Source organism: Lates calcarifer, linkage group LG1 (genome assembly GCF_001640805.2).
Source record: "Lates calcarifer isolate ASB-BC8 linkage group LG1, TLL_Latcal_v3, whole genome shotgun sequence".
Taxonomy (NCBI): Eukaryota; Metazoa; Chordata; class Actinopteri; family Centropomidae; genus Lates; species Lates calcarifer.
Window position 1 is genome coordinate 21,097,947 of NC_066833.1, and position 26,624 is coordinate 21,124,570.

The 26,624-nt window shown below is 39.3% G+C and overlaps 1 protein-coding gene across 1 annotated transcript in view; it reads right to left on the reverse strand.

Annotated features, from left to right (window-relative positions):
- The window catches only part of il1rapl1a (interleukin 1 receptor accessory protein-like 1a), a 139,792-nt gene that overhangs the window by 13,527 nt on the left and 99,641 nt on the right, over positions 1–26,624 (reverse strand).

The following is a 26,624-nucleotide window of genomic DNA, read 5'->3' on the forward strand; positions in this document are numbered from 1 at the left end:
GCCCCCCTTGAGACTGTGCGTCCATGAGAGAGAAGAAGGCAAAAGGAAGTGAGAGGAGGCTGAAAATAACATTATTTTATTTAGAGCTGCTGTTAGGTATGAAGGAAGGTCAGGAGTCAACTACTGTGGTATGCTAGGAGTTGGTGGAAGACAAAGTAATTGTCACTGAAGAGCCAATGGAGTCTTCCTTCTGTGAATTGATGGATTATCTCATTGGTTCAACAGAGAAGGCGTTCAGAAGGAAGAACAAAGTAATACATCATGCAACAATTTTAAAAAGTTTCCACTACCTCCATTTTAATAAGACAGGTAGTATTGTGCTATTTGAGAATTCATTCATATTCATTATTGCTAAAGAGCTAGGGATAAAAAGTGAAAAAATGTAAACCTCATGTTACATGTTGCACTGGTGTGAGCTGATAAGAGCTGGCGTACAGAAGTCCTTCTCAGCACTCATGCAAGACCGTCAGTGCCCATGAACTATGCATGCATTAAGCTGGTGCACATGAAGATGGAGAAGTGTTGTCATATACTATGCACATGTTTATTTTGTATTCCTCTGAAGTGGCCTTCTCAAAGGCCTGGGGTGCAGCAATCACATGCTGCTGCCTCTCTGTGAACCGCACAGCAACATGTAAACAACACACAGATGAGGGAGGCTCATCGTGCAGCACATACAGTAAACTGGTATGTGCAATCCTCTCGGGAGAGCAAGTAATGTGCCGAGCTCCGAGGCACGTGATTTTGGGAAGCACTGGGAGAAGTGCATGAAGGGGATGGGGCTGGAGGAGATGCCTGCCCCTTTCGCTGCAGGATTTATGAGCAGGAATGTAAGGTAAACTGTACTGATTTAGGGCATGTTTTCATTAGGGCTGCTTAGCATGTTACAGCACCATGGACAGCTCCCCACAGTTTAGTGTAGGGAGTAAAGGGCAAACTATAGTACTTACAATAAAGTCAAGAACTTGTCTGACAGAGTCAAAACTAAATGCTTAAGTATTTATGGCGAGATTGTTCTGTTGGATGGCATTACATTTTACAGGGCTTTCTAATTTTGTTTGTCCACTGCAATGCTCTTTGAACTCCACATCACTAACAACTCTACCTTTTTCTCACATTCCCTGACCCTGACCAGCGGCGCACACGTCTTCAGAGCAAAACTGGCAAGGTTATATTTGAAAGACTGTTTGTGTTTGATCTAAGGGCATGTACCCTCTGTGCTCTCCCTGCCCACAACCCAGACACAGCTTCAAAAGATTTCAGTAGGTCACTCTCAGCACAAGGAAAGTTTTATGCCGCGCAGGAAAGGAGACTGGGAGGGCACCCAGGAATGAACTGATAGTAGTCTGTGAGGAGCAGTGGCTGACATTTCCAAAGTTCAACAGCCACTCTCAGCTTGGTATTTGTGCACAGCCGGGCCCTACAAATGTTACACGCTGTACCTACAAAACAGGAACCTTCTGTGTGTAATTACACGTACATGCACACACACCCACGCTCGCATTTTGGTGCAGGAGTACTTTACTGTACAGTCACACTTAATTATCTGTGTAACAAACATACAAAGTGACCATACTGTGCAACTGTGTAGTTCTGTGTGTGAAACTGATGCCACATCTCCGCTTTCCTCCTGTTTATTCATCTTCCCAGCGATGTTAGTTTATCCCACAGATCAATTGCACACTAGGAATGTCATGCTGCCGACAGCCACTGCCTGGAGAGGAAGTTTCCACTGAGCTCTCCGGGAATCACAGGAAATTGTTGAAGGGTTCATGCTGTCTTATTATAATCCAAGTGCAGCAAATGCTCTCACAGCCACCTTTGTTATGTCTTCCACATCTACAAACACCAGCAGGTAAAGTCACATCTGCAACATCACTATGCACTAAAAGAGCTGGACATTGTGTTCTGAGATGGCTGCCATTCATTCTTAGAAAAGTTGCTCGCCTTGCATATAAATAAAATATAAAAGTCAATTTTTTTCTATTTCAGATTGACCCACTCTGAATAAATGCTGGTCCCACAGAAGATGCCTCATGTATAAACAAAGTTTTTCTTGGCTGTGATATAGATCTGTATATTTTACTTTTTTATTTGGTGAAATATCACCACAAAGTGCATTAGTAGCTGCTTTGGAACTTTCTATCATATCACATAATCTGAGCAAACTCAGTTTGAGTACTTGAAGGACTTCTTGTCCATATTGGTTTATAAGTTGACACTGAAAGTTTATTCTTGAGAAGACTGAATGAAGAATGAAGAAGAATGAACCGTCTATCTCAACATCTTTTAAGCCAACAGAGTTGAGAGGTTCTTTAAAAATGAAGAGGTAGTGATGAAACCTAATGGAGATTGTGTTGAAATGGTTTTCCCAATCACTCTTTCCAGCATCAAAATGAACCAATCTCAAAATGATAATTTCTTCAAATACAATATGTAAAGTTCCATTAACATCTCACAAAAAAGACCACTGTGTACCATTTGTTGCTGTGCTATGGCAGGCAGTGGGGATAAATTGGCAACAAGACTCACTCTGCTAAATGAAATCTAGCTCTATTAATACACCTGTGTTCACAAAACATCCTCTGCCTGCATCAAACATTCCTTCATCTCCTGCTAGAACTATTCTTTTATTTCCAGAACATTCCGGTGTACAGCTGAAATAACAAGTTATTAATAACATTAACATTGATAACACCTGTTTTCTCCTGGTGTTACATATACAGTGTGTAACCAGAGCCACAGTTTAAAGTGGCAGGCTGAAGAGCAAATGAATGACTGTGTTTGCAAGGCCATTGAAAAAGACCTACAAATATTATCCAGGCATAGAGAGAAGACAGTTTTACATAAGGTTGGCGTGACTCTGTCATTACCCTCTGAGCCAGTAAACTACTATGATGTCAAGCTGGTTGAAGTTTGAACAGATGGCAGGAAAACTATTAACCAGGACTGGAACAATGAGGTGAATCATTTGCACACTATCAAGTTACAGAGGAGGAGGAGCAGCTTTCAAAACCCCTCTGTTCTCTCCTGCTGTCCAATCTCACAGCAGTGTCATTATTATTATAATCTATTATTATTCCCAGAGCAGTTTGTTACCCTTGGTGACTCACAAGAATAGTGTGTGTGTGTGTGTGTGTGTGGAGAGAGAGAGAGTCCACCTTGAGCTTCATCAACAGAACAAACCTATTAAAGGCCTATTAAAGATTAAGTACAGTGAGTTACAGGTAAAAACACAGCAGAGGTGAGGGTATACCAAAGAAAGTTATAACCAATCAGAGACACTTTTAGGAAAAGGTCATGTGAAACAAGAACAAACACAATATGTCATGTTCAAATAAAAACAGTAGACTACACTCAGCACGAGCCTTTTTCACATGTATCTATATATTATTCAGTGCTCCCCTGCTGCTTTCCATCAGTCCATTAATCACAGATACTGAGAACCTTTACAAATTCAAACTACTGAATCGCCTGACACTTTCTGTCAACCAAAGCAGATTTGAGAAGACCCTTTATCCAAGTGGAGACATAAGAGACTTCACATTCAGCTAAGCATAAGCACAACATAACATTAAAATACACACACACACACACACACACACACACACACAACACACACACACACACACACACACCACATACATACATATACACACACACACACACACACACACACACACACACACACACACTGCTTCCCAAGTTAATTTCCCAGGCGAAGCAGTGTCTGTAACTATTAATTATGTGGAGTCTTTTTTTCTTAGTGTTTTTTGTGTGTATTTGACAGCAGTGGAGAGGCCAAACAGGAAACATGGGGGAGAGAGAAGGGGTGTGACAAAGGTCCCCGGCTGGAATCCAACTGCAGATGTTTGATGATTTATTGATTATTGATTTATTATATTATTGATTCATTATCAAAACAGTCTAATATATTTTTTCTCTTATGACACATCTTAACATGACATGGTTTTGAAGCACATCATTGGCAGTTAACTATTAAAGGTATTAGAAACAAAGATGAGTTTAATTTTATCTCAATTTTCTTGTGAAATTATCATGATGTTTTTTTTCTATCATTATTTATCATTATAATCCTGCAGTAAAAATGTATATTGTGACAGCTCTAATGACAACAGAAAGCATAACCTCATCTCAACAAATGCTGACACAACATGGCTTTAATGCACTGTTAACAAAACAACCCTAAGCATAATTTGACAGGATTTGACAGGGTGCCAGCAACATTGGTTTACTGCATTCCCTTGTATTTAATACCTTGTCCGTCTGTCTGTGGATTAATATGCTACCTGCCTTTTGGGGAAAAAAATGTTGAAAAATACAAGTCCATGACTGTGTCATTTTTTGATGTTCACAAATAAATGTGCCATTACAAGACTTGGCAAAACTTGGTGTGAAAATTATCCCCCGCTGACTGAATGTGTGCCTTGTACAGCACAAGAGCATGATTAAGTGTTTTCATGAGTGTGTGTTTCTTTGAACGTGCACATCTTTGTGTGTTGTTTCTGCCTTCACACATGCGTGGGTGTGGAACAAATCCATGTAATCGGAGTTATTGACATCCTCCCCCTGGCTGAGAGCTGGTTACGGCGCCTGATGGAAAAGAGACTTAAGATCTACCCTTTCTTTTATTTCTGTTTGCTTTTGAAAGCGAACAAAATCTTAAGTCAATAGACACTTTGGGAAATATGCTTATTACTTTTTTGCTGAACGTTAGATTAGAATATTGATTTCACTCTTGATATCTGTGAGGTGAATGTCAAGGTGCAGCAAGTAGCCAGGTAGCTTAAATTAGCTTAGTACAAAGCTGGAGTCTTGTCATCACTTTGACAATCACAAGGTATCTCCCAAAATGTCAAACTATTTCTTTAAAGAGCAACTAACAGCAGCTGGAAATCTTGTTTTTGCTAATATTCAGTGATTTGAAATTCTCACTTTGCAGCAGTGATGTATAAATGTACTCCCCAGTGTGTCAGCACACTGTGACTTCACTTTGGCCATAGGTGGCCCTGACTTTTAACCACAAAGGGCAGTGATACGCTGCTTTTCAGCCTGGTGTTATGTTCTTCTTTAAAGTGATGAACTGTTCAGTTTTTGTGTAGTTGTAGAAGCCCATTATACTACATTACATTTCTACATTTGGCAGATGCTTATATCTTAAATTACTTATAATAACTAAATGAACGTGGTTATTGAATGCACCTATTTTAAGTGCATTCATGGCAAATAAGGATACAAACAGAAAACTGCATCTGGCTTTTTTACATTCAGCAGTCAAATTCAGTTGTAGATTAGCAAACCCTGCGGCAGGTTTTTGGCTCTCTTTAGATGAATGAGTGAATATATGGATGGATGGATGAATGGGTGAACGATTGAGGGAGTGTGCTACACAGGTTCATGCATTGGATTTGCATGTTTAGCTGATTTCATACTAAAGCACAGAGCTGGCACTCAGATTCAGAAAGAGGAATACTTTCCAAGCCAGAGGAGAGTAAAACAAACCTTGCACAGAAAACATTCTGCAGATGCTGTCCAAATTCAGCACAGATGCACAGAACACACAGTGAGACTGACAGATATGCAGACAGAGGTGCAGATGAATGAACAGACAAGCAGAAGAAATACGCATACAAACATGATTATAAATGAACAGACACACACATGCACATCAATGTCATTTCTGTCTTATCTCCACTTCTAGAATCTACTGAATGGGACTCTTGTCTTTATCATGTCACTGCATGGAACAGAGTTGGTTTATGTATTTCTTTTTGTATGATGGTCACCATCACCACCATGTTTTATTTGTAAAACAAGCTATGATCTGGTGTGTTTTTTAAATATAGTTATAGTCAGTGTGTTTGATGCTCCATAAGTCTGGTCTTCAGTAGAAGCCAGTGTTCTCTTGGCACTCTGTTTTCAAGGCAGGGCAAAACCTGGCACAAGAAGCGATACCACATTTCAGTGCTTTCCTCACCATGCAACTTTCATTTTTATTTGTTTCCCTGTGCAGGTCAGAGGCAACAAATAATGAGCTGAGATTTACATGTAAACCAAGCAAGTTGAGGTTTTGGTATTTTGGTTAAAAGAAAAAAAAAAGGGGTCATCTTATGGACTTCACAGTTTACATTTAAATGTCACCACTCTTGGAATACCATGGTTATTCTGTTGAGAAGAACACATGGTAAGTGTGATGGAAATATGCATCAATCAAAACAAAAAGGCAGAATTATATGAGTAATATCAGTGCTCAACACACTGAAACGTCAGAAAACACATGGGAAAACACAACCAAATTGAGAAACACGCACATTTGATTATATATTTTCCAACAAGCAAATACAAGTATGTAGGTTTAATGCAATTAGAGTGAGAATGCATGTATGAAAACCTTTCAGTCACCTAAAGGGAATGGGATAGACATAATATGTGTGTTACATCTGCAGCTCCTCCTAACTAAAGACCTCACCACAGTACCATTACGTACAATAAAAAGCTACTTTGATGAAATCATGCAGAACAAAACAGCAGTTGGCCACAAAATAACCACATGACAAGTCAGTCATCTCCCAGTTCTGCAAACCATCAAACAGAGGAGATGTGAGTCTGGGGATACATGCAAAAACTTTGCACAGTTGACAATGAAAAATTATAATTAGAAAACCAGCCTCCTATTAACTTCACATCCAATCCTCAGGACTTCCTGTTCCCACCAGTATTCTCTCAGTGTACTCATCCAAAAACATGAGGTTACCAAGGGAAACAGCTGCATGCACCATCTCCTTTTTACATCTTGTCTGACAAAAGAACTGTTTCATTTTTATGAGCTTCTTTAACCACAAAATGATGTCATACAGCAAAATAAAAATCCCGTCCAGGTGCATGGTGACATATTTCATTTGGTCCAGAACAGATTTATTGTTGTTGTTGTGTAGTGATCAAAAATTATCACTACACAACAACAACAACTACTACTACTAAGGTTTATAGACACATATTGATTCTTGCTCATTAAAAACTTCATAGCTTCAGAAGTGTAACCACTGGACCCATGCTGGCACCAATTCCACTCAAGTCTGGTCTGAGTGTACAGTATGTATCCTTGTGCAACTTGATTTTTGGGCCATGATGGCTGGCTTCCACACTGGCTGAGATGATGCAAAAATTTGTCCATATGTGCATGTCTCAAACTCGCAGCACAGCAGACGAATGTGAAAACAGCTTTCTAGTGACAACTCAACATACTGTTCATCAATCTGTACAGCGAAGGTCAAAGATCCAAAGGAATAAACATCACTTTTTAGCTTTCGTTTGGGAAATGTATAAATGAACAAATAAATTAACTAGTTCAGACTCTCTTTGGATAGTGATGTCAATGCATTATTATGGGGAATTGTCAATTGTTTGTCACTGTAATTAAATTAATTAACTAACACTACTGCACTAATCACTTCAAAACTCCTTATCAATCATTTGAAACTTAAACAAAATTTTATCTTGGTGGTTAAATATGTTTTGTTGTAGAAGAAAGTACGGCCTCCATAACTGCACATTGCGCTACAAAATAAAACTGTGCCTGATTATTTTGTGGAAATATGGGGGTTTGATTTTTACTCTGCCCACAAATATAAAAATCATCTTAAAAAGGAATATCATTTGCTTTGATTGTACTGCAATATGTTTGCACTTTGCCACTCTGTACATGTTGATAATAGTATTTTTCCAGTGTAAGAACTGAGTTGCTTGACTCTCAGTTGTGGGAGTTTTTTCCTCATGCATCATGACCATGGTTGATTTAATGAATGGCTTTTTCCTGTTTGAATGATCAGTTTGTTACTAATAGTGGTATTTGTTGACTCTAATTGGTCCGTTTGGTTGCAGGGTGTTGTTATGAGCTGCTCTCTCTTTGCAAGAGAGTGCCATTAGCCAAGAGGACGGCATGTACATCTTAGTATCACAAAACGCCAGTTGTGAATAAGACCGGATACTGGCACCATCAAGACTAGGCACTGACTCGTCATGCATGGAAACTAGACAGAGCGCAGAGGATGATACTGAGGGTGCCTGTGCTGTAAGCACAAGACTGAAGGATCCATACACTGCCCACAGAATATGGGGATGCCACTGCTTACCTGCCTGCCTCAGGGTGACAGAGGGTAGTGATGCAGAAATTTATCGCTGATAGTGTTTGCAGTTGTACTGAAACTTTGTAGTGTGACATCATACTGCTGGGGAGAGCTGTTTGCGTCATTTGAAAGAAACAATGGAGTATGAATTAAGCAAGTGCATGTAGAGTAGTTTGTTGTGGTGAGACTTGACATGGCACTATCACTATGTGCAGCTGTAAATCAGTTGGTTGTGGTGGTGGTGTTGGATATGTGGTTGCAGGAGCCTATGACAGGATCAAATTGCCCCTGCTCATGACCATGTTGTACTAGTTGTTGCAGGTGAACCATAACTTTTAAAGCATGCATACCCCACCTCTTTTATTACAGACATTCATTCAATGCTACATCTTGATGTCTGCAAGTTTGCAACCACTCAGGTTTGGCTGAGGCTTTTTTGGGAAACCAAGTTGGTGCTCAGATTATTATGTTGTACTGGCAGCAACATATTTAGACTGATTTTGGGGTGAAAACCTCATATTCTTTATATGTCATTTTATGACATGTTAAGAGTGGCAGAATAAAACAGCCTTGTATCTACCTTGACTTAATCCAATGAGATTTTAAGGGCTATTATAAACCTAAGAATGAGAGAACTTTCTAATTCCAGAAATTGAGTTATTGTACAAAGGTTTCAAGCAAAACAGTGATATTCTACACACAGCTTTTGACAGACTTTCAGAGATTGGGTATTTTAAGCATTTAATTAAAATGGCCAAGCGGAAAGTGCTTGTGTGTGCACATAATATCTGTTTGAGAGAGAGAGTGAGAGAGAGAAACAGAGAGAATCAGGCAGATAGAGTGTGTTTGCGAAGATTTCCTGTGGATATCACTGCAGGAGAATCTGATACAAGTCCTGTCAGTCATGATTCCTCCCCCACAAGGTGTGAAACAAGCATGAAAAAGTGCACATGGTACCGTGTAATCCATTTTCTTCACATAGGAAGGAAAACAGAGCAAACACGACAACCAACAAACAGACAAAAGCACAATATATCTCAAACTGTCATTAGATTGACTGGTGCTTTGTGGTATATTGGAGATTGCTTTCAGTAAATTACCACTATGTGTGTGTGTGTGTGTGTGTGTGTGTGTGTGTATCTCTGTTTGCGCGTGCCCAGTGTAGCAAATGGAGGTACATCCATCTGTGTAGTTAAAAATAGATGGATCGTTATGGAAAGTGGCAATGAAGAAATTCCCAAATGCATTTTGCATGTAATAGTATTCATCTTCTTCATTAATGTGAACTACATGCAGCCTCAGTCATAGAATAACACACTTTCACAATATACACAGACTCCAGTCAAGGGTAAGAGAAAGAGGGAGAGATGAATAGAAGCAGAAAGTGATTTAAAAAATTGAGATTTGAGAAAAGATGGTGAAAGACAGCTAGTCAGCATCAACAACATCCCCCAGCGTTACCCTGAAATTCTCATTCCATTCCATTGCTAAAAATGTCTGATCCTGCTTCTTCATCCAGGTTCATCTCTCAGTGCAGGATGGGGAGATGCAGTGGCATCTCCAGAGAACCGTAAACGGACAGGTGTGTTTACTGTTTTCTGGTTGCATCAGGAGTGGGGTGTTGAGCTCAGAAAAGTCCAAATCTGTCATTCCTTTTCTTTAGCCTCCTGCAGGTTACCATGACAACACCCACTGTGCTGGGTAAGAGCAGCTCTGCAGGCTCCGTCAGGACAAAAAATTTCAGTAAAGGCAGGTACTGTGCCACATTAGGACCTCTGTGGATTTGTACCAGTGGCGAGCAGCAATCAAAGTCAGCTCTAATTTGGAGGAGGGACAAAACAAAATCCTGCATGTGCACAACCAGGAAATAGTTTGCCTTATTTTGTCAAGCAGCTTTTGAAACATTTTAGAACTACTACATCTGCAACTAAATGCTGCTGTGGGATGCAGATGTGGCTTTTTGTTCATTCCATAAGAGTGAGCTGATGTGAAACAATGACGATAGGCTGAACTTTTTACTCTGCATTGCGGAAAAGTGCAGGTTGCTGTGAGATTGGGGAATTGGAGGGGAGAGTACAGTAAAAATGTGGATTGGAGAATTTGGGCAGAGTAAGTGGAGGAATGAGTAAGGGCAATGAGAACATGAAAGAGTTGGGGCCCACCCCTCCACCACCTCAGCCTCTCTTCTGTTCTAATATTGTCCCCTCTCTAGAGACAAGCCCTTAATTACCATTACAAGCCTGAGAGCTTTTAACAGAGGAGAATCCTGCTTCTTTTCATCTGTGTCGCTCCTTCTCCCCATTTGTTCCATGGCTCCAGATGATCCGTCAGGGAAATGTAAGCCTTTAATTACCGGTAAAAATTACGGCCTTTGTGAACAGGTAGTTGGTGCCCTCGCTTTCATCTCCCTTTTCGTCTGCTAATCGTCCCTTTTTGATGACATAATAGGTGCTCTGTCCGAGGCACTGGAAGACAGAGTCCCATTATACCATGAAAGGCACTGTGGGGGATTATATGATTATGTGATGATGAACGAAATAAATGCTTCTTTATCTTTCTAGCAATTTCATACCGACTGAGCGATCAACATAGAAATAAGTGCCAGTACCCTACTGCTTCCTCAAAAATTTGCCTTGGCCATATCCAATGACAGTATAATACTGTCCACCATGAGAGCAGAAACAAAACACACCCAAGCTCACCCACAAAGTGAATCCTTCCCTGTCTAACCTTTCAACACTATGGAGTGCCGTAATGCAGACATTTAGAGACTACTGTGTCTTGTGTCTACTGTGTTTTCTTACAAAGACTCTTTGTCACTCATGTCTTATCATTGCTGCAGGCCCCACATCCTCCCTTTCTTTTATACTTCTTTCATTTAAACATCAGAGGGCTTGGGGACCATTTTTCTCACTGCTGTGGGTTCATCTGAAATCTCCTTTTATGGCCAAAATCAAACCAAAGAGAATGTCACTTTTCCTCGATGACACTGGGCGTCATGCTTCTAAAAAATGTGCTTTCAAAGTGGGGGAATTTTGCCCCCTGAGATTTGCCACTGAACAAGGAAATATTTAGAAAATGAGAATTTTCTAATGCTAATAAAAGTGATTATGAAAATGATGATGTAAAGAAAAAGAAAAGAGGCTGAGAAAAAAAAGTAACTGTGAAGCTTAAAGACAAGTGCAGACATGCAGAGCATAAGAGAGAGGGAGCTGTAATTGGCTCCTATCCAGGGGGCTGGAGGCCAATTAAATGGTTTGATTTGAACACTTGACGAGGAACATCATTTTAACGGATGACCCAAGAGGAGAGTAGCTGCAGGCACTGACCCACTGACCAGAATACCAACTGAGCCCAGACTAACTCAATCAAAATCAGAGCTCATAAACCAAGACTTAGACCATACACTATTAACTCAAGAATCACAGTGGCCTTTATCACACCCCGTTCAAACGCTTCATGTCATTTTACTTCTATCAACAAGGAGCTCCCTATTCCCTCACTACACCATAGCTCCAAACTGAAATGAGGAACAATATTGCCTGTGAGGAAGGTAAGTTAGAATTTGTGAAAAATATTTCAAATTGACTTAAAAACATGTGATAATCACAGTGAGCCTACACATTATGTTTATGCACAATTTCAGTTTGTGCAAAAAACACAAACTGAAGCTTCTCATTTCATTTGAGGATTTTGAAAGACTTTACTCAACTGTTTGCAATTCCACATGTAATTCATACACTCATTCTTGTACGCAGGTCTCTTTAAAAAGAAATCATAATCTCAATAAGATTATCTGTTTAGATAAAGGATTTAATAAATTTGAATTTAAGTGGATCTAATATCTGGTTAGGCAAAGTAAATGACAGACACCATCTCCCTGTTTACTACTACTAAGGTGTTAATGAGACAGGAACAGCACCTTAACAACACGTGCTGACGTCAATAGAATACAATTACAAATACAATAGTGATACAATATAACATGAAATGCTTTACATAAGACAAAAATAACAGAATAACTGACAAATAAATGAATTACTTATTTCCTTGTCGCATGGGGGACAGTGTAACTAATTGTACATTTGAGCTATAATTTTGTGAACACACTTACCTTGTTACCCTAGAAAATCATTTTTACAATAAATTCATGTCTTTTTCTTGTTTATGGTGTCTCATCTTTTTCAGATCGGTAACCACTATGTTCTCACAATTTCAATATTGCTTCCAGTAAAAACTTCAAAGGCCAGCTCCTGCCTTCAACCTCTACTGTAGGTGTGTTTGGCTCGTTGCAAAGCTGTGCACCTACATGCATGGTGAGGGCATAAAAAACGATGTTGTATAAAAGATTAGAGATGTATTGCTTGCATGTATTTATTGCTTGATAACATAGCTATAGCTAAGTGACTAATAACTGTAAGATTGAAATGATTAACTATCACGCTTATTAACCATGTCATAACTCAGTACTGTGTTTCTGATTGCAGTCCCACCATCCACTACAATAGAGACATTTAAGAAGAAATATGGTTTGCTCCACATCAGTTTGGATTAAAAGACATTCATGGCTACTTTAAAAACATGAAGATACATTAATCTAATTTGCAGTTTAAAAATGACAAGACTTTATTATGCCATTTGCTCCTTAATGTAATAATTTTATACAGAAACTGTGTCTATTTTCATTATTATAGAGCTGTACATGTACCCCTGGTTTATGCTCATACCCTGTCTTGAGAATAGCAGATCTAAGGAAATAATTCACTCTCTTTTATCTCCTTCCTCCATGCAAGTGATCACATATATTCACTTCATGAAGAGAGAGAGACCCTCCGTATCTCTTCTTTATCCTCCAGATACGTTGCCCCTCCACTTTGTGGCTAACCTTTTTCTGGGTGTTCATATCGCTATTTCCTCCAATCCAACCTTATCCCACCCAACACCCCCTCCCCCTTTTTTCTCCATAACTTGTCTTCTTTTTATGTTCTTCAAAACGTACGACCAACAGCCCTCCACCTTTCTGTAACACAAAGGTTTGCCCTCTCCTCTTCACCTTCCACACCTCAGCGACTTATTGCCTTTTTACCATTCTCCGCCCTGTTCTCCCTCTCACCCTCAAATCTCAATATACCACTTCAGCTACAGACACATGCCCCCCACCCCCCCTGTCTCACACCTCACTCTCTTTCGCTGTCCAATCTTTTCATCTCTAGTTCTCTCTTGTTTCAATTTCTGATTCTCGTTCCCCTCCATCACATCACCATCACATTGCACCTTACCCAATTTTCACGTAAACTCCTCCCCCTTCCAAATCCACCAAGAGCTTGTCTGGTAAATTCAGGGCTTTTGAGTGGGAGTGCAGATTGAGCTCCAGCCGCAGGAGGCCCATGTGTTGATAAATCTAAATCAAGGCTGACAAATGACTTGTGCCGAGTGGGCTGGAGACACTGGGACAGGGGCACCAGGGGAAAACAGAAATGTTTACACACTAACACAGGCTGATGATGTCCCCTGGTACTTGCCAAGCGCTGGGATAATTTCACTCTGGCAAAATACCTGTGGGAACTGTGCAGAGCTGCTTCTTGGGATAACTTTCAGCCAATCAGTGGCAATGAGGGAGCATGCAAGGATGTTAATTATGGCAATGATTTCCTGTGAGAGGCAAGCTTTGTATGATTTTTCTGTGTATTTGCATGTGTGTGTGTGTGTCTACCTACAGAATATATACTGTGTGCTACATCATGAGGGAGACCTAAGCCTCAATCAGTGCCTCCTTGTGTCCCAAAGAAATAAAAAATGCTGCACTTACAATGATGACGCAACACTAATTTTTCCTCAGTTTCTGTCACTTGGACTGTCATCTTACATTCTACTGCCCTTTTACTGTAATGATATCACATGATCAGTGTCAAAATTGAACAGAGCATCCTCTTGAAGACATCAAAACCCATCACATCATATCCTATTTTCACTTTTCTCCTTTTTATCCCTGAGGATCATTACTATAAAAGAATACAATTGGGAACTGGTTGCTATAGTAACAGAAAAGTTCACATCGCTTTCACAGCTTATCCACAAACAGAAAGAAAAAGGCTTTTAATTATCACTAGAAAATGAAGATTGTGTGCATGTATACTCTCATACATGCGTTCAAACAGACGAAGCATTTGACTGTAAGTTAAGTCAACTGGTTAAACCAACCATATTATGTGTCCATACTGTTTACACACATGCTTGTAACAACTGTGTGTTTTACACTGCATAAAATTTACATTGTGTGTGACAAACCAAAAAAATACATAAACAATAACTTTTGTGTAAGTCAGCTTGATATCATGTCCTTTATTCCCAACTTTGATCAGTGGCTCTGAGTCAGACGTCTTTTCATAACAGATTAAAGAGCAGCCCTGTATAGTTCAGCTAATGGCATTTATTACATTACATTACAGAAAACTGTATGAATTAACAAAGGAGAGCGTCACTGTTAGAGGAGTATACAAACTATGCTTTATAGAAAGAAAATATCTAAACACACTTATGTCACTTTTATAGTATCCTTTGTCTTAAATATATATAAAATAAAATATATTTATTTCCTGTTATATAACTCGGTTATGTAAACAGGAAGAATAGTGGTGCCATGAAGTCAGACAATCCACACAATGGAAAGTATCACTGCATTAGTTACTATTGGTTTGGTATGTACAGATTACCTGGACTAGTTTTGTTACTCAAAAACCATTGCAACTGATGACTCTGAGATCGAATCTTAAGTTATAAAGCATGTTTTATTATTCACCCTCATTATACACATACTGATTCCAGCAGTATGTGTATACATACGTATGCGCCAATTTGACTGTTTTGACTCTGAGAAGAAAGGGAGCAACTTTTGATTAAAACTACGTCAGTCAAATTCAAAGGGTCAAATAAGTTTTCCATCAGAGCAACCAGCTAGCAACAAACTGTTCTCTTTTAATTTTAAAATCCTGCAAATGCAAACTCCTGTTCATCTTCAAAGAGCATAAACACAGAGTGTTGAACACATACTCACTGATCATGGTGAGCCATCTTTACATGATAAATAAGGATCATTCCATCATTGCACTATACAATAGCTTGGGTTTATCCATGGTCCGCTGGGCTCAGAGAAAGAGTGAGTGATTATTCTCTGTGAGACAACAGAAGCTGTGCCTTGGACTCTAATTGATTCCATAAAGAGACAGGTATTACATGTGAGGCAGCATGGTAATTCATTTTAGGGACAAGTGGTGCTGAGATGCACTCAGAGAGAGAGAGAGAGAGAGAGAGAGAGAGAGAGAGAGAGAGAGAAAATACATACAGACACACACACACACACATTTGAGTTTGCCCATGTCTGTGTGTGGGTGTATGTGTGTGAACTTGTGCATGCATTTCAGATACATGCTCAGGTCACATTTGAAGAATTATTTCCTTATCAAATTTGTCTTCAAGTGAGGCAGGAGATCCTATACAAACAGCAGCAACAACAAAACATTAGCTTGGTGTGAAATGTAGTTGCAGTCTTGATTCTCATAATATCTTTGGATTCCTAAATAACTAAATAACACTTATTGTGTGTGCGCTTTCATGCATGTGCATGTGCAATGGTAGGTAAGGAGTATAAAAAAGCTCAGATTTTTCAAACAGAAAATCAGATGGAAGCTCTCTTCATATACCACCTACTAACTTGTCAAATTTCAATCAAACTTTCTACATTCTAGCCATACTCTCTCATAATAACGCCTTGCACAGGTAAGCATGAGTCTTAACACTGACTTTGGATATGAATACACTAACATCAAGATGCTGGATGTAACAATGTGTTAAACATATTTTGTATGTCAGTAAAGATTTCCACCAATGTCCAGCTGAGCAAACAGCTGAGATTACAATAAAGAAAATGTACACCCTGATTTCCAGCAGCTGGTCCATGTCTTCACGGCTGCTTGTTCTTATAACCACCACCAAAGCTCATTCAAAACATGCTGAGCACAAAAAATAGTGAACAACATAATTTGAGTAGTTGATTGTCCAGGCCAGGATGTGAGAAATGACTCTAACAGTGACCTGTGTAGTTTGAGAGGGGGAGTGCAGGTTCAACTACTGCCATACATTCAAATTAAAGTCCATGTAAGATGACAAATTTGAAATAAAAACTGAATAAACTAATCTATCTATTTCTATCTATTTCATTGTAGAACGACCAAGATATGAAAAAAAAAAAGAAGAAATGAACCACCCCAAAAATCTGGGATGACAGAGATCCTTCATAAATAAATGCCTTTAAGTCATCTCCCACTTTACTTAAGATTCTGTCAGTACTGAGGAAGGATCATCTCTTTCAGCATGCATACAAGATAAGTAGATCCTAAAGTCTCTACTGTCTGCCAGCTGGTCACCCAAACTTCTCCAAATTAACTCTCAGTGCCTATGCACCGAGAAAACACGGAAAGCCTCACTCAGCCAGCACAGGTTAATATCTGGCAGCTGTTACCAAATAAAGTTTAATTTCCATTTCCTTGATCTGTCTGTGCAAATAAACATGTCCCACTTTCTTACATGTTCTTGCTTTCTGTTTGTCTCTACCCCTTTATCTGTCTTTCAGTCCTCTGAAAGTCAGATGATGTTTAAACACCTATATCTTTAAATGAATAACCATACCTAGTAGACACCTGTTTAAAGCAGGGCTAGGCAGTGTGGTCTCTGTGTTCAGCCCAGATAGACCATAGATTATACCAGTCAGTAACACCTGCTGTTGTTCCTCAAACTGTTCCTGTTGTGAAATCCTGCTCTTATCTCTTGCCATCACCATTTCTTTGATTAAAGTTACTTCACTGCTCCTGTCTGCTCATTTGCTGTCTGTATTTGGGTCCTGGGTTCCTCTTACCTTATACAGTATCATATCTTCTTGTGAACCCTTGTTATAAACTCTTGTCCAGTGGAAGCTGTTTTAGCTACAAGCCATTTATGAAACTTTGGCAAAGCAGCTAGATAGTTGTATGCTATCACAACCACAGGAATGATGGCCAGAAACTCTGAGTGAAAAAAATATAATTTTCCCTTAATAGATTTGAGTGGGCCAATGGCTTAGTGTTTCCATTATTTCCAACAAACCATCTGCTGCTAGCACACACCCACCACAAATGTAAATCTGAGTTAAAGATTCAATGCAGAGGCCCACTAATCAGCTGTTTGCTAAACTTTGTGATTACTACACTGTTGTTGCTATCAGATCTTATATCACTCAAATGATAGCTGGATGTGTTAGTATTAGAAACCTGGGAGATGCAAATATGAATATGAATATGTATTAACCTATTCTCACATACATAATTTTAAATATGTTTGCAACAAATATGTTTGTTTGTAGACATAGACATATTTGTAGACATATTTGTATGTGAAAATGTTGGCTACAACATGAAAGTCCCTAAAAAGCAAAAAGGCAGCAAATATCACAGGGCGTGTGATAACTGAAAATAGAAATAGGTGAAGAGCACCATGAAGCAGCATTTTGGTTGGATAAACATGGCTCGAAGCTCTCCAGGTGTGCAATGCTCTTCAAAGTAGTGGCAGGGTCATCCACATTTACATACTGATGCCCATGAAAAGAAAGAAAAAAAAAAAATCAATGAAATTTAAATAAAGTTCCTCTGAAGTTCCACATCAGCCATCCAATGTCACTGTAGTGCACAACATTTCACACATACCTCTCTTGTTCAATACAGGAGTTTAGATGCAAATGAATCCGTAGCTCCAAACACACGCTAGCAGGAGGGCTCATCTTAAAAAGTATGCCAGAAATCACACATATAACAAACACACAAGTCCCAACACATAGTAAAAGCTGTTGACTTTCTCTGCCACATTACGCAGTCTTTTTGCTTCTATCACTCACTGTCTCTCATTCCTATTCTCCTTCCTCTTTCCCATCCTGTCAACTGCAGGCATTTAGTCTGTGAGGAATCTTGCTGCAGTACTCTTGCAGAATGCTAATATGCTGGGCTGATGTGGGTCAGGACTTAATCCTGTAGAAATGATTATCGCTGCACGACTGGAACTTCTCCTGTAGGATATCATTAGCATTCTGTACTTTTCCACTGCACTGCACTATCATTCCCACCAAGACCACATCATTCCAGAAACTGGAACAATCAAAAATGAAATTTATATGTTGCAGCACCCCTATGTGTATTCAATGGTACATTGTGTATGTGTGTGAATATGTGTATGTGTTCATGTGAGCATGTACAGCATGCTGCATATGATATATGTATAGAAATCAGGCAAACTAAACTTGATTGCCTACACTACTAAAAGTTGTTATACTAAATTACTGAATAGGGATGAAGGCAAGATTGACCTGTGTGAAACTTTGGAGGTGAGACTGCAGCAAGCATGACCAAGGTGAAAGTACATGGAGAGAAATTAAAACTAAATAAATAAAACTAATAATTTGCTTTTGAGAAGCCTTCTGTGTATATAGATGTCTAAAATATTTGTGAGGTGTGTTTGCTTTTAAAGATTGTTGAACATGTGTGCACAGATCACCTGTTACTTGTGTTTTGACATTTTTTTCAGTGCGTCCTCAGATCCACAAATTCATGTTTGCGTTTGAGTTCTGGTGGGAAACCCTGACATCTGGCTTTTCAAGGCATTCATGTGGAATTTCAAATTGGGAGAGGCATTTTTTCCCCAAAACATACAACAGTTTATCACACTTTGATCAGATAATATTTAAGAATTTTTAAATGGAATAATCTGGTGTCATGTGGCTTTCATTCTGGCAACTTCCAATTCATCAAGCATGTGGAACCTGTCTCCTGACCCCTACAGACATGCTCAATCAATTTAGTCAACTGAATTGTCCTAGTCAGCTATGGGCATCCAGACGCATCCTCCTCTGCAGTGAGCACAAGCTGAGTGATCAATTTAAATAAAACATGCATGATTTGGCATATCCTTAATTAGGTAATGTTAATGCATCTTTCCCATGTCTTGCCTAGTCTCACTATGATGTTTGAGGTGTTACACACACAACAGGGAGGAGACCCCAGGGGCTGGCCCAGAACACACTGACACAATTACTGTATACTATATATATTACCTGGCATAAGGATCCTGTGGAGGAGGATGTGTGGGAAAATGGGTGGGTGGGCATCAAATGACAACAGTGATACCCCAATTGGGTATGGCAGTGTGTGCCTGTTTACACTGATGAGCACACGCACACGTGTGTTTCCTTGTGTGTTCGCCTGTGTGTGTATTTGCTTTTAAGTCACATAGGTCAAACACCAAGCTACCTGCAGAGCATGGGGAATCTGGGTAATGGAAAAGTTATTTGTTTCACCAAAAAAAAGAGTTATTCTGTTATAATATGAATGCATGCTTAAAACTGCCACATTCATGGGGGAAAAATAGAGAGGGGACCTTGATAAAGGGAAAGACAATATTAGTTCTGATGCAATGCCCATACATACTGTAAAAATCTGTATTTGTAACTGCTTTCACTGACCAGCCACTGAACATTACCTATAGCCATAGAGCCAGCATATTAAAAATATGCTTACTCTTAAATTACTTTCAATACAATTATCACTCACCAGTGAGTAAGGTTTATAGATGGAATAAAACACAATTTATTTTTTAATACACAAAGGACAAGTGACAAAAGAGAACATGGAGGTAAACAAGTCCAAGCTGATCTCACTGCTGAACTTTGCAACAGCACAGTGAATATCACTACTGGTAACATTTGCCTCAGGTGAGGGTTGTAAATAAAAGTATATATAGTGACTAGTTATTTGTCGTGTTGATTTCGGTGAATTTTCTTTTATTTAACCTGGGAATGGGAATTACAAAAGAGTAAGAGTGATAAATTGAAAGAGTGATGGAGCTAGATAGAGAAAATAGAGCCAGAAGTCCAAAACTAATGAGCAGCAAAGGACGTGATGAGAAAGAACACCATGAAAAAGTGAAAGTGGCAGATTACTTGTGAAACATGGTGTGATTTTAAGGGCCTGTTCTACTGAAGAGAACATGGGATAAGGTCAGAGGAACTCTTGTAAGCTTGGCTACACTTGCACATACATAAAGGTGACTCATTTTCTCATTTTCCAGTTGAGGACAAAGAGGTGTAATGGCCCTCTTTGTCTGAACTCCATGATGGAGTCCACTTTAGCCCCACATTATGCTCCACTTGATTCACAGCTGTTCTCAGTCTGCCTCACTCTTAAAGGTCACACAGAAAACTGCCAACATACAAAAGGTCATATTATCTCTAATAGGGGAGAATGCATGTGATTAGAAAAGCCACTGAGTAGAAGAAAAATTAAGTAAAACGAACGGACAAGGAGATTAGTCAGTAAAGGTGTATGCTTGTCTAGCCACGCCTCGTATGGAAAATGCCACGCTTATAACATGATCCTGAAATAGGTCCATAAGTAGAAGCATAAATTAGACTACAGAATAAGGCTTTAAGACAGAGAACAGAAAACAGCAGAAGTATTTGGATGATAATGTTCTTATCTAAATGCAAGGGTCATAACTTTTTACATATTTGTGTGTGTGTGTGTATGTGTAGGATTAAGGTGAACAGTCAAATTCAAACAACTCTAGATGCTGTTGGACACACAGACTAGCAAGTCCTCACAACAACAGGCTCTGGTGCTGGCAGGCAGCACTGGACAGATGGTGTGAGCTCTACAGGAATTTAAAAAAACACCTCCTCTGAGTGTTGAGATAGACAGTGACAGCAACCTGAGGTGAGAGTAAAAGAGAGATGACAGGCCAGGTAGGGTTTAAATATGTGACAATGTCTTATGGTTACCATTAGAATCTGCATAAATACCTTAAAATTTACCCTTACTAGCCACAGATCCTAATAATTGAACAACAAAACATTTCTCACAATTTGCCACCATTTTGAGCATTTTGAGGAAATTGTGATCATATACAACTAAGCTTTTTCTCCAGTTAGGTTGCAGAGACATCTCTTTTTTTAAATGATTGAATGAGCGATCTGCTAAACAAAGTGTGCGACCAGGGACTGGAGTTTGCATCCACATTTTGCTATATTTAGGCTTAGGGAAATATAGTGGTTTAGTTTAAATGTAAATAAACAATTATGTCTGAAGTCACTATAAACTTGTTCTGTATTAAACCAGACCACAAGCTTTCCCTAACCTTAACCAAGTGCTGTGAGTGCCCACACACAACTTTTGTCACTACAAGTGAATACTGTACTGCAAGATTGGATCTGTGGACATTTTACTGATATGTTTACTATCAGTTCATTTGTGACTTGTCAAATAACATAACCTCATTATGTTAATGGAAAACCTAATCTTGTCAAAATTATGTTACTGACAAAATGTAGTTTGTGTTGCAAATTAGTTACATATAAACATAATTTGCAGGAAACATGGTTGATTTCTTGGTGAGGACAACATTCTAACTGGACAGATTAGATCTGCTCAAAGACATTGATTTAAAACGCTCCCTGATAGTAACCGCTTATCATGATCAAAACTGTTTAGAATTTTCTTACATAACACCATGTAATGCAGCACGTAGGTTAAGGGTCTACTTGGGATACTAAATAGAGAACTTAACATGAAACATACATGCTTTGGGAAAGAGGTGAAAAAAGGTTACAGACATAACTGATTCAGAACAGTTCCCTGGTCGCATTATTAGTATGAGTGATGCACATGTATTGCTTGTAAGGTGTAGCCTAATACTGAGATGTAACTGCGGCCAAGGGCAGTTATCAGGCTCTGCTTTATCCCATAACCAAACACTGTAAAACCTTTTTTTCCCTCCCTTAAAAAATAAACAGGTAATGATGATTAATTTCAGCTTAACTGCTGGATAACTACTTGTAAAAAAGAATCCTGAAAAGGAGTTGGCCCTTATTACATTGCTGCATGGCACCTGGAGTGAAATTAAAATCTTAGAGATTATCAGAGGACTGTGTTTTTGGTAGAGCCAAAACTTTTTAAAAATGGAAATGGTTTTGGAAGATTTTGTGGATGTACCTCATTTAGTTGAAAAGAGGCAGTAAAAATAAAAGAGATCTTGGTTCAGAGCTAGTTAAGGAGCTTGCCCCCATTGTTACAGTCTGTAGCCTGAAACATAAAACTGAGATAGAAGCACACAGAGGAGGAAGCCAAGGCAGTGAGAAAACTGGCTGGCTTTCATCGAAGCCGATCCATACTCCTAATCCTGCATAAAGATTGAGCCACCAAGATCAATGTTGGCTCAGCATGAGCCAGTTAACAAGTTAAGTGGTTATTAATGACAGCAAGCATGTGTTATCAGCCCATAGGAATAGCAGGGACTAAAAGAGTTAAAGGATAGATCGTGATTTTAATATAGTGCTCACATACGCTGATTGGTTGCTGAGTATGCTGGGTCAGTATTGGCACCAACATTGACCTTAATAAGTGGATTGGGTAACCGCCAGACCTTAACGATCACATACAAGACAAGTTTCTTTGGGGAGTCGTGGTGGCCTCGTGGTTAAGACACATGCCATATAACTGCAACAACCCCAGTTAGACCTTTGTTGCACGTTGAACCCCCCCACTCTCTCCCCCCATGTTTCCTGTCTATCTCAGAGGTCAGTCTATCAACAGAGGTGAGATACCCTGAGTTGAGGTACTGGAATCAGGATTGGGAGAGAAAAAGTTTGCTTGGTTGCTGCTCCTGTCTCTACTAACCATGAAACAAAACCTTCCTAATGCTACTCGACTTCTGGCAAGACAAACAACTAACTCCACAGTTCCTGTACAAATATACATCCCAAAGTATAGATGAAGCTATCATGAGGCGTCATCAGTCTTGTTTTCTGTTTTGTTCTGGACAGGCTTAACTTGCAGAGTTGAGGTACAGAAATACATCCTTGCAATAACATATACGTTTATTGTTTTACACACACCACACTTTTGGCCATAAATTTTAGAATTGTGGTTTTTGTACCCTATCTTGTTCATTGTGGTTTCACTATGAAAGAGCCACTTAACAACCAGTATCAATGGGAGGACAGTGTCTTGTAACGTTTAAGATACACATGGCATATGAGTAATGTTTTAAGATTGACCTGAACACATTAAAATTGGTGGTAAAAATGTGTGGTGATTAGGCAACACACACAAACATATTATAATAATGGTGTCAAGTAGAAACCTTGAAAACTACTATAAATCATTATTAAGGAATGGAAAAAACAAACCACAATAGTATTGAAAAAAAATAGTATAATGGGCTGTGAATGGATTCTTTTGGTTTAGCTTTGGTCAAAACAAATGTGTCAAAATGCAAGTTGTCAGTAAAGTGAACAACACAAAAAGCTGAAACTGGAGAGAGAAGGTCTGCAATCTGTAATGACATATACATGCAACAGAGAGTGTGCATCAACACGCAAACAGACAAAAACGCACAATCCCAGCTGCACGCTTATTACCTAGTAACCCAAGAGGGTTTTTTTCTTTTGTTTCAAAGGGGTAATTATTACCATTGAGGGTAGTTATTAAGGAAAGTAAAGCTGGTACTTAAAATGCCTATTCTTCCATTGTTTAATACTAATAACACATTTCAGAGGTTGAAGAGAGTAGTTAAGGGAGGAAGGAAAGGAGTGGAGAAGAAAAAAGAGCAGAAAAAGAAGAAAAAATTGCAAGGAGAGGCTAAAATAGCTAAAGGAAATGAGGGTTTCTCACATCCTTCCACTGGGTAAATTATAGTTTAAAAAATGTTGTATTTTTTTATTTTTATTTCAAATTTACTACAATTGCTCTTTCATCTGTCACAATAGTTTTCTGAACAGGATTGAGAATAACATCTAATGTCAAAAACAAACAAACAAAAAACTGTTCTGATTTCAGCTGGGGATACTCTCTTCCCCAAAGGTTGAACATAGTCAGTTCAACAATGTTTATGGTAATGACAAAACTGATGATAATTATCTGCCTAAAACAGTTTGTTTATTCATGAAATGATTTAAATTATGCACAAATCACCTCTATACTGCCTCTGCTGTTATTCTGCTCTGTAGTACATGTTTTCACATACTATGAGATGTGTGACTGCTATGTGTAGGCGCAGAGAGAGAGAGAGGGGGAAAGGGAAAGACTGACAGAGAAACAGAGTGGAGGAGAGGAAGGAAAACAAGAAAGACAAAGATAGAGAAAGTCCATTAACACACTTGTAAATGAGTCTCAGCTATTTACCCCACGCTGGGCCTCTTGAATTACTGACTGTGTTCAGGATGCAGATTGCAGATGGCAATTAAAGATGAACAGTGTGCACAGACACACACTAGAAAGATGCACGCACAAACACATGCACTAATGTAAGCTTGCATACACTCTCCCCAAGGCAGCAGTTCGGTACAGATCTACTGATCTCCATAGCAACATTCACTGCTGTGGGCGATGGTGACATCATGAAGATTGATTGTCATAGAAAATCAGCATTAAAGCAGAAAGACAGCAACAGCAATATAGGTCTTAGCTAAAGTGCAGCAGTGCTTCTAACTACTGGGTGAAGTCATGGCCTCTAGCGGGGGGTCTTTGTTAGTAAATGAGGAACAGACATAATGTGAAAGGCCTCAGCTGGTCCCCAAATACTTGTCAGCAGTGAGGATGGAAAGACAGGCTTATGTAACATTGGAGAAAGAGAAAGAGAAAGACAGAGAGCTACTGTAGGTACCTCTCTGAGGTAAAAATGCTCAGTGTGGTCCCTCTCCTCTCCTTTCCGTTCACCTTCCCTCCTCTCCTCTTTCTCTCCTCTGTCTCCTTATCTTTTCCTGTCCAACCGCCTCCTCTCAACCCTCCTTTCTTGTCTCTCTTTACACCACTGACTGATCTCCCTTTCTTTCCACTAGCTCTTTTACCCTTCACTCAGCACCAAAGCTCGGTGCGGCACGGTGACTAACTCCAAAGTCCAGATACAACCACTCGCTTGGCGGAGACGTCAGAGCCCTGAAGTTTGGAAGTTCTGTCTTGCCTCCTTTTTTTCCTCTCTCCACCCTGCCTAGTTTTTTTGGCACTTGTTTTTCTTCATTTTTCTGTTACGTAAGACAGACAGAAGTAGAGCAAGCTTCAAAGTGAATGGCAAAGCCATCTTTTCCCCTGCTCGCTTTGCTGTTCATGCATGTCATTCCAGTGCCAGCTCCCTCCCCCCTTTCCCTTCCATCTCTCTCAAGCCTCGTCTTTCTTTTCACTTCTCCATCCTTTCATATTACTGTCCGTCCATCTCTTTCTGCCAAATGGGCCAGTTACTCAATTTTCACTGTATTTTATGCACATAGTCTGTATGTCAAGTTGCTCTTTTAGATGATATCCCCTGACCTTGTCATTGCCATCTTGACCAAACAGAGGCAGCAGTGACTGGGGAAAGAGGATGAAAAGGCATTTTCTGGAAGCAGAGAACCTCTGAAAAGGAGACGGATCTCATTATGTCTACCTCTTGCTCATGTCTGCCCTTGTTGTATCAAATACAGAGTGATGCAGGGATGAGTGCAACGCTCCTTCTCTTTGATTACCTGTCAGTGAGCCTGAGCATCAGAGGCAGACGAGGTAAAAGATGCCATTACATAAATCATCTCTTTTTAAAGACATCCCTTGGCTTAAAAGGTGGAAAAACTCTTATTGGTGACTGATTTAACACAACTGCTAGGGACCTCCTGAATAATGACTGTGTTATAAATCCTGGCAAATACACAGAGACATGCATGCACAAACATGACTGACACAAGTGAATACATACACTGACAGAAAGCAGAAAGTTGAGCTCAGGACAGAGAGAAACAAAGCAGATCTGTTGCCCCTGTTAGAGGTGGATCTCACGGACGTGACACAGCAAATAGAAAGTGCTGACAAATGCGGAATGATGCGTCACCTCACGTCGCCTCACTTCTTCTAAGTCGCACTTGAGCGTACAGTAAAGGTGGCAGACAATCATCTGATAGCCAGTGTGCATGCACTTTCTGCATGTATGTGACAGGAGATAAGAAGTTAGTAGTTGGTGTTTTCTATTCCAAAAAGCAATGCAGGCAAATATAACAATTCATCACATTTCACACCATGGCAATGTGAGTTACAGTCTAGTAAAAGCCACATATTGTTTCATTACTGACATTTAGACATTATGTATATTTATGTATATTTAAAGGGTAGATTTACTGAATATTTGCTATTATTCTGTTTTACTAATACTAGGATACAGATAAAGATATTTATTCACAACAGGTGATAGTGTGGTAAGACAGTTTTTAGTGTGCACATATACAAAACTTGGAAGGACAACATGGTGCCTGTAAGATGTACAGTTCACAAGAAAGTTGGTTTTAATTAAATGGAACACTCAAATATAAGTCAATCCTGGGAATTGGATACACTTGATAATGTTTGATAAAAAGTTCACACTGTCACTGTAAAAGTTTTGCATTAC